Below are 20393 nucleotides of genomic sequence, written 5' to 3'. Positions count from 1 at the left end.
ATCTTCCCTTCAGACGGGCCATGAAACCTTTAAGTTTTTTGGTCTTCTGAGTCCTTGGTGGCGAAGGATTCAGAAAAACCTTTTGCGTCTCCGCGGATGGAGGTGTTGACCACCGTCTGAGTCTTACTAGATGACAAGCTCATAGACGCATTCATTCAGGACGCACTCTTTTGAGGTGGAAGAAGCACAGGGAAAGAAGCAACGGAAGACTTTTTTCAAAGCTCGTCAGCAGCCTTCCCTTCTTTCTTCTTCTTTGTCTTTTCCCGCATCGTGAACTGCAGTTCTTGATCTATTGTTAGCAGCTTCCATTGTCGTATTCTTTTAACCAGAAGAGAGAAAGAAAAGAAACAATGTTACTTTAACATGAACTACGCACATAAAAAACACATTATATAAATTAATGTGGATCAAAATTAGGGGTGGACAACTTCTTTTTATAATACCACTGAAAATCAAAACAATACTGTTAACAAGCAAATAACAAACACTCTTTTTAGTTTACAACACTTTCTAGTACATTAAATTATTACAGCTCTACTCAAAAACATTTTCTTTTACTCAAAACTTCCAGGTTTTTTTAATTGTTTTTAATTGTTTTTTGCATTTTTAGTTTTTAGTACTGAACCTTTAGAGCAGGCAGTGGTTGATCAAACTGTGGTACCTGTCGAAACATGGGGGGACATCGAAGAAACAATATATCAATACATAAATTATTTAAATTGCTTGTTTTAAAATTGGAACTTTCAATATATTTTCAATAAGATGGATTTGCACGACACTATGGTGAAAAGACAGAAAGACTTGATCACCCCACGGTCACATCTTTCTGTTCTTGTTTATACAGATATTCTTCTAAATTTGTAGCAAATATCTAAGCGTATTCTTAATAAACATTTCTTGCTCTTGATATACTAGCAGTTTACACATCATCTTACTTTCAAAATTTGTTGTTGTAGATGAGGAATTGAAAAAACAAGATGCATCGAAACAAAAATCTCTGCGAGAAGGAAAAGTGAAGATTCACAGGTTTACTTTAGCGTGGTTTGCGTTTGCGATTAACGTTAGTCGGTTGTAACAACTTGGAAATGTCTCATTTTAACAAATATGTGTACTTAATCTGAAACGTTTGATTACCACTGCCTTTTCGATAACAACAGAAGCTAAAATATTGCTTTTTAATAGCTATTTTGGCTGAATATTTGACCTACCTCAACGCCAAGAGTGCTGAACAGTAACGTTAAAAGAGCCAAACATTAGATATCATCTAATGCCTTTATGACGTTTAGAACTTTTGCACTTGACGACCAGTGTGCAGCTCACGTGCATAGCAACGCGTTCAGTCAGAAAAGCATTTTAAACGTTTGCACAATAAAACATTTTAATGAACTTTTTCTGTAAAAAAAAATAGTGCCTCCCTTTACATATATTAGTTGACTGAGAGATGAAAACATCGTGTGAAGACAAATTAAACCCGTTTCCCTGAAAATGACCAACAACACTAGACCATAATTATTGCCTCGATTAAGAGTCAATATTGTTCTGGTGTGCGAATTATTTAAGACGATATTTTACTAAACAAATATAACTTAAATACATTGTTTTTAATTTACTTTATAAAATCCAAAAAGGTTTCAGGATTAGTTTGGAACATCGCATTTTTATTTAAAACAACATCAATATAAAAACTGTAAAAACCATACTACCATACGTATTTATATAGCTATATTGCTCGATTGCTTCTGTTTTCTGCAGTTTAATTTACTAACGTTAGATTATTTTAAGACAGGAGTGAAAGATTGATCGAAGAAAACATAAAAATGCAACTTACTAGATATACATGTTGCATCAGATTATAGAAGACTATGCCATTTAATACCATGTCTAAACTATACCTACATCGAGGTAAACTATTGATCAGCTTTAGCTATCACACAATTTACGTCTTTATCCTGACCAGAAATCTCCCTAAAAATACCTTGTAAGGAAATGAATAGCGCACCCTACTGGTTGTAAAATTTACAACAAATCCAAATGTGCTAACCTTTACAAATAATGCCACTTTTGCTCTGTAAGAAATACTACTTTTTTCTCTCCTCAGGGTTAAGAATGTTTATGATATTAAATGATCTACTTATAAAAAGCTAAGATGCAACCTTACCCATTACCTATTGCTTTCTTTACGATCGTCTGTGGGCCACAGCCAAAATACTTAAAACGTTTACTTTATTGTAAAAATCACACTGAGGTTGGTCTTAGTGTGCCTTTCTTTTCTTGTATTTTTAAATACTATATCAATTCAGTTCACATGTATTTGTATAGCTTTTTTCACAATACATAAAGTTTCAAAGAAGCTTTACAGAAAGTGCATATCAGTCTTAGTCTTCCATAAGATGTGATATAAAAAAGTGCATTTATAAGCGAAAATAAATTATAGTATTTACAATTATCAAAATTATTCTGAATTTTAGAGCAATGATCATGTGATCATAATGATTACTATACACGTCAAAAACAAAGGTGCTATAAAAGATCCATCTTTGTCTGGATGGCTCCATAAAAAAACCTTGATCATCCATAGAAGCTTTCTGTTTCACAAAAGGTCCTTTGTAGTGGAAAATAGTTCACAGTAGATGTGTCCGTAGGACGACCAGCTGGGGCTGGTGTAATGTATAGTTTCCTCTGGATGGGTATCCTGATGGTCAATCAGTCCGCAGGCTCTCACAGGAGGATGACACCAGGTTGTCCTGCTTGAGCCGGCATAATCTGTGGTTACCTCGGGATGGGTATATATACTTATAAACAAGAGATAATACTGGTATGCATCATATGTATGCTTTGCTGAAAAGATGTGTTTTTAATCTAGATTTAAATTGGGAGTGTGTCTGACCCTCGAATAGTATCAGGAAGGCTATAGGTGCTACATATGAGAAAGCTCTACCCCATTTGGTGGATTTAGTTATTCTAGGTATTATCAGAAGTCTGGAGTTTTGTGATCGTAGAGAGTGTGATGGGTTGTAGCATGATAGAAGCTCTGTTAGATAAGCGGAAGCCAAACCGTTTAATGCTTTATAAGTGATTAGAAGTACTTTATAGTCTATACGGTACTTAATGGATAGCCAGTGTAGGGATGATAAAATTGGTGTTATGTGTTCAAATTTTCTAGACCTTGTAAGAACTCTAGCAGCTGCATTTTGAACTAGTTGTAATTTGTTTAATGCTGATGCAGGACAAGCACTAAGTAGTGCATTACAATAATCAAGTTCTGAAGTCATAAATGCATGAACTAGTTTTTCTGCATCAGAAATACACAGAATATTCTGCGGTTTGGCAATGTTTCTAAGATGGAAGAAGGCTGATTTTGTGACGTTTGAGATGCAGTTTTCAAAAGACAGATTGCTGTCCAAGGTAATGCTAAGGTCTTTAACTATGTTAGCTGAGGTAATAGTGCATCCTTCTATTTGCAAGTTGTAATTTGTAATATTCTTCTTTCAGGTATTTGGTATGATAAGTAATATCTCTGTCTTATCTGAATTTAGCAGAAGAAAATTACTAGTCATCCAATGTTTTTTGTCCTGAACGCACTCTTCCAGTTTTGTTAATTTTGAGGTTTCGTCCGGTCTAGATGATATGTATAACAGAGAATCATCTGCATAGCTATGAAAACTAATTCCATGTTTTCAAATAATGTTACCTGGGGGGCAGCATGTATATAGAGAATAGCAAGGGTCCTAAAACCGATCCTTGAGGAAATCCATAGTTTACTGGCATTTTAATTGATGATTCCCCATTTAAATGAACAAACTGATATCGGTCGGATACATATGATCTGAACCACTGTAAGGCTTGTACCTGAATACCAATATAATTCTGTAAGCGATCTAGCAGTATGGAATGATCTATGGTATCGAATGCGGCACTAAGGTCAAGTAAATCTAGTAGTGAAAAACAGCCTTGGTCTGATACTAGGAGTAGGTCATTTGTCATTTTAACAAGTGCGGTTTCCGTGCTATGATGTGGCCTAAAGCCCGACTGAAATTCTTTGTGTAGGTTGTTTTTTTGTAGGAATGTGCACAATTGCGCAGATACTACTTCTTCCATTATTTTTGACAGATATGTAAGATATGATATCGGCCTATAGTTTCCTAGTTCATTTGGGTCTAAGTGCGGTTTCTTAATAACAGCTAGCTTAAAGGGTTTTGGAACATGACCTAGAGTGGGTGAGGAGTTAATTATATTAAGAATGGGCTCTACGGCAACCGGTAATAACTCTTTTAATAGTTTAGTGGGTATGGGGTCTAATAAACATGTTGTCGATTTAGATGCTGTGATAAGTTTGTTTAACTCTTCTTGGCCTATGGGTGAGAAACACGGCAGCTGTTTTGGGGGGGGTAGCTAACGTAGGTTCATAGGACAAACTTAAAGGTTTAGCGATGGTTATTTTTCTCTGTTTACAATTTTCTCTGTGAAAAATATCATAAAGTCAAGGTGAGTTGGAATATTCTGATCAGGTGGTGTCTGGTTTATTCTGCATCTTATTCAGCCTGGCGAAATCTAGGTCATAAAATGCTCTGGAAAAAAAAACATTTATTTCATTTGTATGAAACATTCTAATGTCTAATTCAGCAGTTTAGATGGGAAAATGTTTAATATAAATGATTAAATGTGGTTTAATCACTATTAGATTTACCTGAGCATTTCGGATCCAGGCTCATTCTTCCAAGTGTTCTCTTGTAAAACTATGTCCTTTATGATTGGTGGAATGCTGAGTAAGCACTGGAGGGTGGAGTTCATATAACATGTGTTCTCGATGTTTGGAAAACTGTCAGCGAAACAGAAAGTGTTCAGTCATAGGACAGCTTTGACACCCACAGTCTAACACTACTTGTTTAATAGAAACTGTATCTAATAATTATAAAAAACTCACCCCGTGTACTTTACATTGAATATTTGCTTCTGTCCATCATAATCATTCTCTTGTTGATGCTTTGGAGGTTCAGTACTGCACTGAATCAATTGCAGTATTTCTTCTTGTGTAAGCTCATCTGAATCCTCCTTCTCCACACTGGACAGTATAAGGCTAAGAGAAAACCATAAATGCATTATACAGTGCTTGGCACGTCCATCGAATGCTTTGACTTCATTAACAACATTTTTGTACTTACTCGTCGTAAACAGAGAGTACATGCAAGCAGCGAAGATCTGTAAAGACAATAAAGTTTCAATCAATATTATATCATGCATCAAACAGTGAGATCGTCCAAACATTTATCATTTTTTCTTACCTCTCACAGCTCCTGCATCTAGGTGTGTGAGCAGAAGACCAGAAGTATCACTGCTGCAGCTGGTGTATGTGAAAGAAACCAGAGAACTGACGCTCCGCTCTTCATCAAAATCTGTAAGAGACGATGCGAATCATTACAATTCAGTAACATTTAGGTCCCCAGTAGAAGTCTAAAAGTTATGCAATTATAGGAATGACCCACATACCTCTGGATACATCTTCCAGCTCATATGACAAGTATTAACTGGCATAAAACAGATCATCTTCCTCAGCGGAGTAGAAGGTCTCAGATGAGGTGATAGAAGGTGCATGCATCTTCTCTAATACAAAATATTCTGAAGAAAAGAGCATGGCATATGTTAAATATCATACATGACATTTGAAAGGCTACAGAAAAGTCTGGAATCAACTGTAATATTCTCTTACCTTCGAGAATATCTCTATTCTTCTGTGCAACTGGCAGATAAACCTCATCGCTGTTGTCAGAGGTTTCGCTGCCCAAGATCATGGCTGCACCTCCCAATACAGTGGGTGGCTTCGGTGGAGCGGGCACTGTAGAGTCAGTCTTACAGGATCGTTTTGACTGACTTCTCGACATCTTCACCTTAAGAAGGGCCATGAAACCTGTCTTTTTGGTTTTCTGAGACTTGGTGGCAGAAGATTCAGAAACGTTTTGTGTCTCGCTGGATGAAGGTGTTGATGGCGTCTTAGTCTTACTAGTCGAAGGCTCATAGACGTCTGTCATGACAGAAGAGGTAGGATTCAATTGCGGGGAGAGAAAAAAGACTTTATTGAGAAAACACCACAAGGTAGCAAGGCAGTTCAATGAGGGCAAGGACTGGCACAACCAGCAGCAGCGTCGGGTCCGGGGAAGAGTCAGCAGGAGGCGGGGAGATGAGGCGTGGCAGGTCGGCTCGGGTCAACGGCAGCGGGTGGTTGACTAGACGGCGGCGGAGACAGCAGATGAGATGAGTCACGAGGAGAGTAGTAACCCGCTGATGGAGAGTTGTGCCAAGGTGTCTGACAGCCGAGGAGTCCGGGACGCCAATGAGACAGTAGACACAGAGGGCAATAACAGACAGAGGCTAAGGCACTGGAGACTTTACCTGACAAGAAAAGAGGTAAGCTTAATGCTTATTCTAGAAACTAGACCAGGCTTAGCCAGTCAGCACTATGAACTAATCACAACGGTCTGACACAAGACGAGAGGGGGACAGGGAATAAATAGGACAATTAATAACAGGAGAATGGCTGCAGGTACGAACGGGATGGGGGAAAACGAGAAACTGGTGCGAGGTGGAAAGGAGACAATGAATGGGGTAACAAGAGGGGAGGGGCGAAGCCAGGTGGACACCGAGCACATGGTGCGCTGTCAAAACAAAGTGCCATGTGCTCGAACAAAACAATGCACACACACAAACACAAGATCATCCTCAGGAGACTCTTTTGAGGTGGAAGAAACGTAGGGATTGAAGCAACAGAAGACTTTTTTCAAAGCTCGTCGCAGCCTTCCCTTCTTCTTCTTGTCTTTTCCCATCTTGAACTGACTATCTTGATTATTGTTAGCAGCTTCCATTGTCGTATTCTTTAACCAGAGAGAGAAAGAAAAGAGAACATGTTACTTAACATGATACAGCAATAAAGAACACATTTTATAAATTAGTGGATCAAATTAGTGGACATTTTTTTTAAATACCTGAAAATCACATACTGTAACAGAAATAACAAAACACTTTTTAGTTTTTAACACTTTCAGTAATTAAATTTACAGCTACTCAAACATTTCTTTACTAAAATAATCCATGTTTTTAAATTGTTTTTTGCATTTTTACTGAACCTTAGAGCAGTGGTTATCAAACTGTGGTACCTGTACACACAGGACATTGAAAACAAGAATATATCAATAATAAATCGATTTAAATTTCGTTTTAAAATGGAATTTCAAACATTTTATACACTGCGTTCCAAATTATTATGCAAATGATATCTTTCTCTGGTTTTCCTAATTTGTCGATGCAAATGACAGTCAGTATAATTTTCAAGTAATCAACAGTTAGGGTACATTTGGAATTTTATTGAACAAACCTCCCACTGACAACAGTATTTATTTAAAAAATGAAAAACTCAAAATGCACTGTTCCAAATTATTATGCACAACAGAGTTTGAAAACATTTCATAGGTTGTAAAAAACTGAAAATGGTCATTTGTTGAATTTGCAGCATTAGGAGGTCATATTTACTGAAATCAAAAGCTATTTCAATCAAAAACATCCTAACAGGGCAAGTTACATGTTAACATAGGACCCCTTCTTTGATATCACCTTCACAATTCTTGCATCCATTGAACTTGTGAGTTTTTGGATAGTTTCTGATTGAATTTCTTTGCAGGATGTCAGAATAGCCTCCCAGAGCTGCTGTTTTGATGCTAACTGCCTCCCACCATCATAGATCTTTCGCTTGAGGATGCTCCAAAGGTTCTCAATAGGGTTGAGGTCAGGGGAGGATGGTGGCCACACCATGAGTTTCTCTCCTTTTATGCCCATAGCAGCCAATGACACAGAGGTATTCTTTGCAGCATGAGATGGTGCATTGTCATGCATGAAGATGATTTTGCTACGGAAGGCATGGTTCTTCTTTTTGTACCATGGAAGAAAGTGCTCAGTCAGAAACTCTACATACCTTGCAGAGTTCATTTTCACACCTTCAGGGACCCTAAAGGGGCCCACCAGCTGTCTCCCCATGATTCCAGCCCAAAACATGACTCCGCCACCTCCTTGCTGACGTCGCAGCCTTGTTGGGACATGGTGGCCATCCACCAACCATCCACTACTCCATCCATCTGGACCATCCAGGGTTGCACGGCACTCATCAGTAAACAAGACTGTTTGAAAATTAGTCTTCATGTATGTGTGGGCCCACTGCAACCGTTTCTGCTTGTGAGCATTGGTTAGGGGTGGCCGAATAGTAGGTTTATGCACAACTGCAAGCATCTGGAGGATCCTACACCTTGAGGTTTTCGGGACTCCCGAGGCACCAGCAGCTTCAAATACCTGTTTGCTGCTTTGCAATGGCATTTTTGCAGCTGCTCTCTTAATCCGATGAATTTATCTGGAAGAAACCTTCCTCATTCTGCCTTTATCTGCACGAACCCTTCTGTGCTCTGAATCAGCCACAAATCTCTTCACAGTACGATGATCTCGCTTAAGTTTTCGTGAAATATCTAATGTTTTCATACCTTGTCCAAGACATTGCACTATTTGACGCTTTTCGGCAGCAGACAGATCCTTTTTCTTTCCCATATTGCTTGAAACCTGTGGCCTGCTTAATAATGTGGAACCTCCTTCTTAAGTAGTTTTCCTTTAATTGGGCTCACCTGGCAAACTACTTATCACAGGTGTCTGAGATTGATTTCAGTGATCCAAAGAGCACTGAGACACAATACCATCCATAAGTTTAATTGAACAATATAAAATTAAATGTTTACGACACTTAAATCCAATTTGCATAATAATTTGGAACGCAGTGTAGATGGATTTGACACACTATGTGAAAAGATAGAAATAATGATCACCACCGGTCACATTTTCTGTCTGTCCTCTGAGTCCACACTTGGTGACGTCAGGAAGTGCAGACCTATTGGGCACTAGGCACGAGTCCACAAGGGTACATGGGAGTGCATTTTGGGACAGACTTGAGGTCATCACACCGGAAAGAGCAAGCGGTGCTTTCTAATCTCTCTCGCGGTAATTTGTTGTCATTCGCCGATCAGTCTGCACAGCGCCGTGTGAAATCGACCACACTTGTTGTCCCATTGTAGTTATTTGGGACTGGAGCTGCCGGTTTTTATTGTCCAGTATTTCATATGTTGATATACCACCCGAGCATTATACAATAGATACTTATGTTTGTAATGCATTCATTTATCATGACGTAAATGCAACTGCTTATGTATATGTATTTATTTGTATACACTATTCTTCTGTAAACACTTCTTAATATGCATATATGTTGTTATTTAACATTTCTCTATAATACAGAAGCTGTGTTGTTCAGCTTTACAGAGCCCAGAGACAACTAGATATAGATCTACAACAAAACATGGCTTATTACCTTAAATAAGAAAATGCACTGCATTAAAAGTTTTTATTCTTGAATAGCTGGCTTAATAGAAAATAAATAAGCAATAATATGAACTAATTAATAAATTAATTTTGAATTTTATCAAAACATACATTTAAAAATGTATCCGTCATGTTTACTTTAATGTCTGACATCCACGACACTCCTCCCATCCTTGTGATTGGGCGTTCGCAAGGATTCCTGGGTAGGGGACTTCAGTGGAGTCCGTCAATGCGGGCTTCGCCGAAGACCGCATCGAGGGCACAAAGGAGGTGCTCACGAGCAGACTTCTGAGCGCTAAAAAGACAAATGGGACACTCTACGGACTCGTAGACTTGGCGAGAACGCGCAATTTAAGTCCACGAGACCGCAAGTGCGCCATTTGGGACAGGGCCAAAAGCATTGGCGCTCAACACTGCGCTTCTTCACAGCCTTTTACAATACCCCACACGATGCGTTACTGCCCCCTGCTGGACAAATCTCAATATCAACATTCAAGAATAGGCATAATTATTATTTTTATATCAATGTAAAGACATTTACGTTGCTGAGTGTTTATTTGTTGAAACTTTTATTATGTCATGTTGCATTGAACTTCCGGTGGACTAAAACATGCTTTGCTAATAAAAATACTTTTCGTTTCGTTTTATCCATTTGATGCATTTTGACAAGTTGTTGCTTAAACAAATTTTTAAACTACGATGAAAATGTAATTTTTAAAAGTGTTTTCATTACTGTATCGAGTGAAATCCAGCCTATTTGCGGCCTAAGCTCCTCCCACTTGCAGTTTGTGGAGTTAAATCCTCTCACCTGGGGCATGTTCAAGCTCAAACCGGTGCGCAACGTTTTGCTACGGTTTCCGGGTTGAACGACACGTTTCCTGGAAACGGTGTGCAACAGGGTTTGAGATACGTTTTCTCTTGTTTGGTGGGTGTGTCAAGAATGTCAGCCCAATCAGCAGCAACATGTATATAATCCACGCGATGTTAAACAGACAGCGCGCAGTGCACAATGGGTCCAAGTAAAGTCCTTTATGTGTCCGCTGCAGCTCGGTATCCGCAACAATTGAAGATATTAGAAGAGATGTATTTTGCAGTATTCAGCATGTATTTATACCGATTTCATCAGGCTCCGAAAATTCTTCAAAAAGAACACTAAAAATGGCCTTCTCGGCTGCCATAGTTCAACTCTTGCGTCATCACAATAGGGTGTTCAACCGCACCACCGTTTCCGTTTAAAACAACGTTTTGTCGGGGCTGAACGCAGTTCTCCGGGCTGCAGAGATCACTATTGGAGTGATCAGTCAGAAAAGCATTTTAGTTTGCACAATAAAAAAATGTATGAACATTTTCTGTAAAAATAGCGCATCCTTATAACGTTACAATTACTAGCTGACTGATAGAAGAAAACAGCGTGTGAAAAAAATTAAACCCGTTTCCCTGGAAATGACCAACAACATATCATTGCCTCGATTAACAGTTAAGGTTAGGCTAATATTTGTTCAAGTGTGAGACGACTATATTTTGCACACATTTTTAAAGATATTTAATAAACAAATGTTAAGAAATTGTTTTTAATTTACATTTATTGAAGTCCACAGAGGTTTCAGGATTAGTTTGGACAATCGTATTTGTATAAAAACTGTAAAAAAACATACTAACGTTACCATACATAAAGCATTATTTATACAGCTGTATTGCTACAGCTTGCTATATATAAATTTTAAGACAGGAGTGAAAGATTGATCGAGGAAAACATAAAAATACGACTTACTGGATATATATGTCGCCCATCAGATTACTGTGAAATTTAATACCATGTCTAAACTATGCCCACAACAAGGTAAACTATTGTTCAGCTTCAGCTATCATACAACTTTCGTCTTTACCCTGCTGTCCTAGAAATCCCCCTAAAAAGAACTTATAAGGAAATGAATGGCGCACCCTACTGGTTGTTAATTGTTCTACAAATCTAAATGTGCTACAAATTATGCCACTTTTGCTCTGTATGCATCACTATTTTTTTCTCTCCCCAGTTTCAGTAGGTCAGAGTTAAGGATGTCTATGACATTAAATGATCTACTTATAAAAAGCTTAGATGCAACCTTACCCATTATCTATTGCTTTCATTCTGATCATCATGACAGTTTCTTTATTGCTCTCAAACAACAAAAAATAAAAAATCCCTGTTTAAATACACCAAATAGTAACATTCGGATGGGTAGGATGAAGGGTTGTCAGAATACCATAAACATATACCTTATGATACTATACCAGCTAAAGCATCACAATACAAAGTAGTATCACAAAACTGTGCAATGTTGTGGTAATTTATAATTTAAATTTACAAAATGAACAAATTTCTGAAAAAAAACATTTCTATAATGAAAACAGTCCCAATCTTGAATACTTTGATAATGATAATGAATTATTGTTCTCTGTTTGTGGACATCACTACTGTATCCTCAATAGTATGGGTATTTTTGGACACAGCCAAAAAATAAGAAAGACTGATCACATGTTGTAATCTTAAAATGTTTTACTTTATTGTGAAAAATCACACTGAGGTTTGTCTTAGTGTGCTTTTCTTTTCTTGTCTTTTTAAATATTCTTATCAATTCAGTTCACATGTATTTGTATAGCTCTTTTCACAATACATAGTTTCAAAGCAGCTTTACAGAAAGTGCATATTAGTCTTAGTCTTTTATAAGAGGTGATATCAAAAAGTGCATTTATAAACTAAAATAAATTATAGCATTTACAATTATCAAATTTAGTGTGAATTTTAGAGCAATGAAAATGTGATCATAAAGATTACTAGTTAATAGTTTGATGGCATCTCTATGATGAACCTTTTGTACGACTTACTTTTTTTTTTGAATTGACAGTTGTGTGACGATCCATATCCAGCTGATGTTTCTGATGTCCTTGCAGGGATTGATGTCATCTCTTCACAAGTGTTGAGTCACCTGAAGTCTTCACAGTAGGCTGGATCTAAACTTGAGCCGTCATTGTCTCTAGTTACCTCAGGATGGGCATCCCAAGGTAGGAACAGAAGAGCAGACAGAGCAAAATTAGCGTAGCTGCTGTTCATAACATTTTATTTCAGGCCAAAGTAATCATTTGTGTTTGACCTGATATAACTGGAACAACACAAGGATTGAGATGCAAGTGAAAGCTTGGCTAAAGTGACGTGTCTTTAAAAGGATAGTTCACCCAAAAATGACAATTCTGTCATCATTTACTCACCCTCAGATTGTTCCAAACCTGTATACATTTCTTTGTTCTGCCAAACACAAAGGAAGATATTTGAAAGAATGTCATTAACCAAACGGATCTCATCATCCATTGACTCCCATAGTAGAGGGCTGCATTGGGTTTGGGCTCCCGGTGGGACCCAACGTAAATCTTGCGGGAGCGGGTGGTTTTACCTTTGGTGCGGGCGGGAGTGGGCGGTGAGAAAATTTCACGGGAGACCCGCGGGGAATGGTGGGATTTGGCATGTAGTAGAAATGGAGTCAACACAAGAAGTTGAGAAGAAAATTAAAACGGTTGTTTACTTGACAAAAGCAAAGCAAGGCAAGTCAGACATCTGGAAACAATTCTCAATTGTCACTGAAAAAAAATGGGAAAGAGTTAACCTGTTAGCCTGTTAAGCAAGCTATTGTGAATGTGAAATCTGTGAGATTTTTTTGAAGCATTCTATTTATTTTGTTTTGTATTTAATTTGTTAAAATTATATAGCCTATTTTCAAAGTTCTCTGTGTTTATTTACTTAATGTTAAAGTTATTTCCTAGTTAATCGTTTGGTGCGTATACGCAGTAGCCTGCATGTAAAAACTGAGGTGCCGCTAGTTGCTGTTTTGTTTTAACGGTTAATGTTTTATAACGCTAATAAAAAAATACCCAACGTTTTTGTCATGTGTGGTGCTTTGGTTTAGCATTGGTTACTTCATCTTATTTAAACGCAATCATGTTTAAAGTCTGTTATTCTGGATTTGAACTTGAACGAATATTTAGTCTGAGTATTTGTGTACATTTTTCACAAGCTGTGAGATAAAGTCAGTGGAAGCGGGCGGGAGTGGACACAAACATTGCGGGCGGGAGTGGAACACGCAGGTTACGGGAGTGGGCGGTCCTGGTCATACATTCAGCGGGAGCGGGCGGGTGCAGGTTTAAGAAAACAGTCTATCAGGGCTAAACAGGGCTCTATCCCATAGTATTTATTTTCCCTACTATGGCAGTAAATGGGGGATGAGATCTGTTTGGTTACTGACATTCTTCCAAAATCTTACTTTGTGTTCAGTAGAAGAAAGAAATGTATAACAATCTGAGGGGGAGTAAATTTTCATTTTTGGGTGAACTATCACTTAACTTAAAGTGGGATAGGATTTCTGAACCAAACAGTTTCAGGGAGGCTTTCCAGAGTTTAGGTGCTAACTGGGAAATGCTCTACCTCCTTTAGTGGACTTTGTTATCCATAAACTACTAGAGTCGTGTTATCCTAAAAAGAGTGCAATGTTTCTAAGGTGGAGGCCATTTTTGTAAAAGTTGCTGTCTAATATAAAACCCAAGCGTAACTGAATTGGATGAGGTAACAGTTAATCCCTCTAGCAGCAAAGTATCATTTTAAGAGCTTCTGTTTACAGGTTTTTTGGTCCAATAAGTAACATCTGAGTCGGATCAGAATTTAATTAAACTTTAATCAAATTTTAATTAAAACTTTTCGGGGGGTTGTTTGGGGTTGGGGGTGGTGGTGTGCAAGGTTGTTGGGTGTGCGTGCAATGGGTCTGGGGTCATCCTCCCCATAAGAAAAATTGAAACATGTAAATTATGCATTCTGGAACACTCTGACAAGAAAAAAGAAAACATTTGATTAAATGATAAAAAACCTGTCACCAGCCACAATTTGATTGATTTATTCAGTATTTATTCAGTATTTTGGCCCGCACAAGTTTTTCAAGTGCACCACATGACACCTATGGGGCAGCAGATAATCACAGGAAAAATAGTGGCCGTGGCTAACATATGTAATTTAAGATGGATAGTCATTACAGGAAAGAAGTGTATTTTCAGATTTTAATTTAAGATTATGAGGCCGGACGAATTTTTAAAAGAGAATGACCTACATTGATAAACTATTTACAATAAAGCTGGGTTATTTCATGAAAAAATAGGCATTGTCATTTTTTATTTCACTGGGACTTTAATGTAGTACGAAGCGAATTGATTGGTCTCTAAAATAAATATTAAATATCATCTGTAAACTACAGCTTCTGTGACTGAAACTTCTGATGAATATTAATCGCACCCAAGTGCCACTAATTTAGAAGGGCAGAGCTCTAGAAGTGGAAATTCGAAAATGAGATTGGCAACAGTATCTCATAACATAGCCGTTTCCATCACACGGGCGAACTGAGTAATAAATATCAACGCCATTTTCTCTTTATCCGAGCCGACACTTTAGGTGCGTCCCAAATCGCGCACTTATGCACTATTCTACGCCATTTTGTAGAATAAATAGTGTGAGTAGTGCGTTCACATTGAAATTTCTAAAAATAGAAGTGCACTTTAAGTGCCTGGATGATGCACTTTTTTAACCAAAAATATTAAGTGTGGAACTGTGGACACTTCACACACTCAACGGTCGCAGTTTCGCTTACATAGCAGAAGGGAGGCCCGAGCAAAACTCTCCTGCAGAGTAAAAAGGCTTCAATCTGAACTGATGAAAACTACATTAAATATACAATGTAGATTTAGGGTTGATGACAAGTTGATTTTTATTCACATGCTTTGTGCCCTGCAATTGATGTAATTTGCGCTCGCCTGGGAAACTAATATACTTCCGGTTAGTATAAAACCGTTTAGTATTCCATTTGGGGCGATACTACCCTTCTAAAATCCATGCAGTGGTGTAAAGTATTGGAGTAAATGTACTTAGTTACTTTACTTAAGTATCTTTTTGGCTACTTTGTAGTTGTAGAGTATTAAAGATATTAGCAACTTTTACTCTCTACTTTACATTTTTGAATAAGTGTATGTACTCTTTACTACATTTGTAATGACTAATGCAATTACACATTACATTTTGCATGGCACCTATCTTTTTTTGCAGGAGTTTATTTTTGCAACAGAAGAATTAATATTGCCTTTTACAGGGCATTGAAGGTATATATCTTGTGGATTTTGCCCTAACTTACTAAAACTTGTCAACATGGCTTCTTTATGTGAATACGAGTGCATTATCAGTTAGTTGTCAATCGCTTGAGGTTTATATGTGAAATGAGGACATGACTGCAGCTGGCGATGAGGCCAAAACCAGCATGTCCAGTGCAAAAAAACATTATTTTATTTATCCGTCATATTGAAGAGACCGTTTTGAAGGAGTTTGGTTTACTTATGAGCACTTGAGCTTAAATGTTTTTCACCTACTGTTGCACTTGTGTATATGGTTGAGTGACAATAAAGGGATTTGATTTGATTTTGATTTGAAATGAGACTTGGGTGTTTGTAATAGATGTGCAGTAGGTTATGGTGTTGACAATGATTTGTTGCAATTTTGAGGTGTTCAGTCTTATTATGATTTCAGAAAATAAATGCCATTGCTGTCCTCACCTCAACTGTTTCTTGCTTTTCACTGACATGTCTCTTAAGTGTTGAGGAGTAGTGCTTCTTTGAGCCTACATTCAGTATGAGTAAAATACTCAAGTACTGTTAAAATCAGATACTCGAAGACTTTTACTGAAGTCGTTTTGGAATTGGTGACTTGTAACTTGTAATGTAATTTTCGCTGCAAGCAGGGCCGGATTTAGGAGGATGGGGGCCCCTGGGCTTGAGTTGTTTTCGGGGCCCCCGTACTATTTCAATTCAATTCAATTCAATTTTATTTATATAGCGCTTTTCACAATGTGCATTGTTCCAAAGCAGCTTTACAGGAGCAAATAAGAAAAACACAGAAAGGTAAAACACAGCACAGTGCATGGTGTTTATAGACCAAGCAAGATCATTATAATAAATAATATCTAATAAATAAATGAATAAATAAATAAATGCAGTCTCCCGGTGAGCAAGCCAACACTGCACTGCTCTGCTGTGGCGAGGAACCCAAACTCCAATGCTGAATAATGGAGAAAAAAAAACCTCGGGAGAAACCAGGCTCAGCCGGGAGGGCCAGATCTCCTCTGACGTGTCATAGCTGCACTCAGTGACCCCGACCAAAGCCACCGAGCAACGTCCACGAAGAACAGGGAGAGCCCACGAGCCGCGACCCAGGAAGCCCCACCCGCCGAAACCGTGCAGGTCCAACCCGGTCCCATTCCGCGATCAACAACAGACAACAGAGGAACAACCAGGGAAAAGTAGTAATGGCATAATTAACTTTATTCCTCTGTTGTCCGACATCGACCACAAAACAAGACCAACCAGACCAGATCCACACAGTCCCAACAAATGAAACGCCCCGAACCACAACCAACAAGCCCCCCCACTATTTAAAATCATATGTTTGTTAGCATTAGTAAATGTTTTTTTCTCCAATGACCAACAATGACACTGGTTCATTGGTTTACACGTTTATAATGCTTGTTTTGACAGTGGGAGCCACAAGTGGTACGTTTATAGCGTGTAGGAAGTTTCAAACATACTTAAATGTATTCTATTGCAATTCCATCAGTAAAGCATATGACAGATCTATGAGTTTGAAATGCACATTAAAATTGTATTCATATAATGAGATGAAACGTCTTATTATGGCTTAAATAGTTTCATAATAATGAGATAGGTCCAAAGTTTTGTAAAGTCTAGTTAACTGAGGTTGTGCAGGGCAAAAAGGGCACCCCTCTGTTATAAATCGTTTTAATTACTTTAAGACTAACATAACATCATTTTAATGTCAAATTCTTAAATGTAAATCTAAGAGACTGTTTAATGCAGCTCACAGGCCATGAATCCATGAATGGTATGTCTGCAAGGTATCATCTTAATTTAGCATTTACATTTTACCAGATATCTCAACGTCAGAAATGAAATAACTATCTAAACGCCGTTTGAAAAAGCACGAGCAGTTTGTCCCTTCACGCGTCCCGTAGTTCGGTTGTTTTAACTTTGTTTATTAGTTGGCAGAATGTTTTCATTTTTTATTTACATGGATGGATTTAACAGTGTTTGCATATTATTTACAAGAACCGCTTATGGTCACAGAACGGGAAATATTGGAAATAAACTCGATATTACCAGTTTTTATTCAGAGATGTCTGCAGAACACAACACTTTTCATAACACGTTTTTTGTAAAAGCAAAGAAAGTGTAACAACAACAACAGCTAGTAGACTCTACTGCATCTACCTGTCGATGAACCGATCTGTCGTGTTCACTGAGCGGACACAGACTGTGAGGAGCAAGCGTCAAATGGATAACGCGGAGTGGAATCATATAGCGGTGTATTCAGAGACAGTTTTTTGCGGGGATGTGAATCCTCTCTACTCTACTTCGTCTACCAAAGGGCGCCAGCCTGTGAGGACAAATGGGCAGCGGCTCAAGCCACAGAGCCACCCAGTGAACGCGTTCCGGCTCCCGTCGGTCCGCGAGTTTCAAAGGAGAAATAACTAAATAAAACCGGAGGGTGGCGGCCTGGCGGGAGATGGGTGTGAAAAATGGGAGTGTTGACATGTATGCTCTGGATTCTCTGCCTAAAGATCAAGGTGTGGTGCCATGGGTGTAAAGAATTATTACTTTCTAAATGCTGTTCTTTCGCGTTCTTGTCTCTCAGTTTTTGGTTTTCTTTAAGCGCGGCACTGCGATTGCGTTTGTCAGCCATTAGAACAAGCGTCATAATGAGCAGACAGGTTTCAACTGAGGTAAACATTTTGGATAGAATCCACAAGTAACCAACCAGGAAACGCCAGCATGACTGACGGAACGTTTAGCCAATTAAACGACATCATTCCTTACATAAGGCAATGCTATTGAACCTTGGTAGGCCAATGCACAAAGTTTAAATGAAAAATAAATGACTGGCATATAACTAAACAAATCAAATGAACGAGAGCAGGCGGGGCCCCTGAAGGGCGGGGCCCCTGAAGGGCGGGGCCCAGTCAAGGCCAATGGTAAGTCCGGCCTTGGCTGCAAGGTATCTGTACTTTTACTTAAGTATGGTTTTCTGTCATGATCCTGTCCCTCTTGTCCAGAGTTCCTAGTTTTGAGGACAGGGTCATGACAGTGCCATGTCTTATGTGTGTGTTATGTCTTATGTGGAGACACGTGGCTGTTTGTTATGACATTGCGCCACGTGTCTTCTTGTCTTGTGCCTTGGCCCCGCCCCTTGTTTCCTCGTCATCGCTCCCGTCATTGTTCCCATTCAGTGTTTGATTCCTCTCACCTGGCCCTCGTTACTTCCCTTGTTAGTGTCCCCTATTTATAGCCCCAGTTTCTTCTTGTCCCTTGTTGGTTTGTTCTTCGTTCCAAGTTCATGTGAACCCTGCCCTGGTTCGTGTTCCTGCCCTGCCCTGCCCTGCCTTGCCTTGCCCCGCCTCATTCTTGCCTTATCCCTGTTGTTTAGTTTTGTTTTCTTTAGTTTTTGTTTTGCCCCCTCGTGGGAAGTTCTTTGTTTGCCTTTTAAGAAGCCTTTTTGTTATCATGTTTGTTCCCCCCTCGTGGGTTTTTGATCTTATTTAATAAAGATATTTGTTAACCCCTTCACTGCTGTCTGCACTTGGGTTCTGTTCACCACATCTGTGACAGAACGAACCGATCCGTATTGAAACCAGGAGACAGCATGGATGCAACCCGATCTCGCCAGGCTCACCTCCTTTGCGGTCTGTGCCAAGGGGACTCCGACCTCAACGACTTCGTCGATGAGTTCCTGGAGGCAGCAGAGGAGGTGGTCTTTGGGGAGGCAGAACTGGCGGTCCTCTTTAACGCCGGCCTCAGGGACCCACTTTCGCGGGCGGAGATGAGAATGCTGAGACCGCTGGACTTCGATCGCGTAGTTAGATACGCCATGAACCGGCCGGAGTCAAGGGGGTTGCGCCCTGCAGATCGGGGTCGTGGGCATAACCGTGCTGTCCACCTCACCCTCGGCAGCCTCTCCACCGCCAGAGAGCCTCCGTGGCAGGCGGGGACGTAGGGAGTCGTGGGACTCCTCGTCCGACTCCTCCAGCACAGAGCTAGTCACACCCCCGTCACCTCCCTACAGCCGGCCACATGTCCAGTGGGCCGGTCCAGGTGGAAGAAGCCGAGGAGGGGGTCGCACACGGACCTTGATGTGATACTAAGAGTAAGTCATTTGTAATTTTAACAAGCACCGTTTTTGTGATATGATGGGGCCTAAACCTGACATAAATGTTTTGCAGATGTTTTGAGCCAGGAGGACTTTTCATCTTTGTTGTAAAGCATTGCAGCTTTTCTTTAGAGGTAATTGACTCTTTTCACACTTCCGGATGTGAAGGTTTGTCATAGTTGGGTAAAGGTGGAAGTGTGAAAAGGGTCCAAATTGCTTATACTGAAACATAAGCAGCTGTCTGAGGTCGTACATTTACAATTGTACTTGTTCTGTCAGTTGTCTCTGAGACAAAATACTCACCTACAAAAGATCTGAAAATATGGAGCCGTTTCTTTTTTTTCAGCTGAAACACAAAACAGTCAGAATGTCAGTGTTTATAAAGAAAAAGCAGGTAGCTAAGTATGAGTGAGAAGCTGAATAGTATAAGGTTATTTACCTCTTCAAATAGAAAAACATGTATCCATAATTTTCTATGGTGTTGGAAGCTTTTGACCACGTGACGGATTTCACAGTGTCGTCATCACAGCTAAGCCATTCAGCTCCACAAGGATCACGAATGTTGTTGACGTAGTGACCTGTAAGACAGATGACCTTATTTAATAGACGGTAAATGAACAAATGAAGAACAAACATAACTGTGTGAACACGCAAACTTACCCCAATGCAGACTTGAACCATAATGAGACACAACCCCGCTGAGCTTATAGGATGCGTC

The 20393-nt window shown here is 39.2% G+C and overlaps 1 long non-coding RNA gene across 1 annotated transcript; it reads right to left on the bottom strand.

Annotated features, from left to right (window-relative positions):
• Positions 1-5263: 5263 nt before the first annotated feature.
• Positions 5264-20248, bottom strand: LOC130559963 (uncharacterized). The gene is made up of 6 exons (XR_008963641.1): positions 20115-20248; positions 19979-20021; positions 12268-19654; positions 5708-6866; positions 5488-5616; positions 5264-5393 (listed from the first exon to the last, which is right to left on the bottom strand). It is a non-coding gene; the product is annotated as an uncharacterized LOC130559963 (long non-coding RNA).
• Positions 20249-20393: the final 145 nt, after the last annotated feature.

Source organism: Triplophysa rosa, linkage group LG10 (assembly GCF_024868665.1).
Source record: "Triplophysa rosa linkage group LG10, Trosa_1v2, whole genome shotgun sequence".
Lineage (NCBI taxonomy): Eukaryota > Metazoa > Chordata > Actinopteri > Cypriniformes > Nemacheilidae > Triplophysa > Triplophysa rosa.
This window is presented reverse-complemented; position numbering and strand designations above follow the sequence as displayed.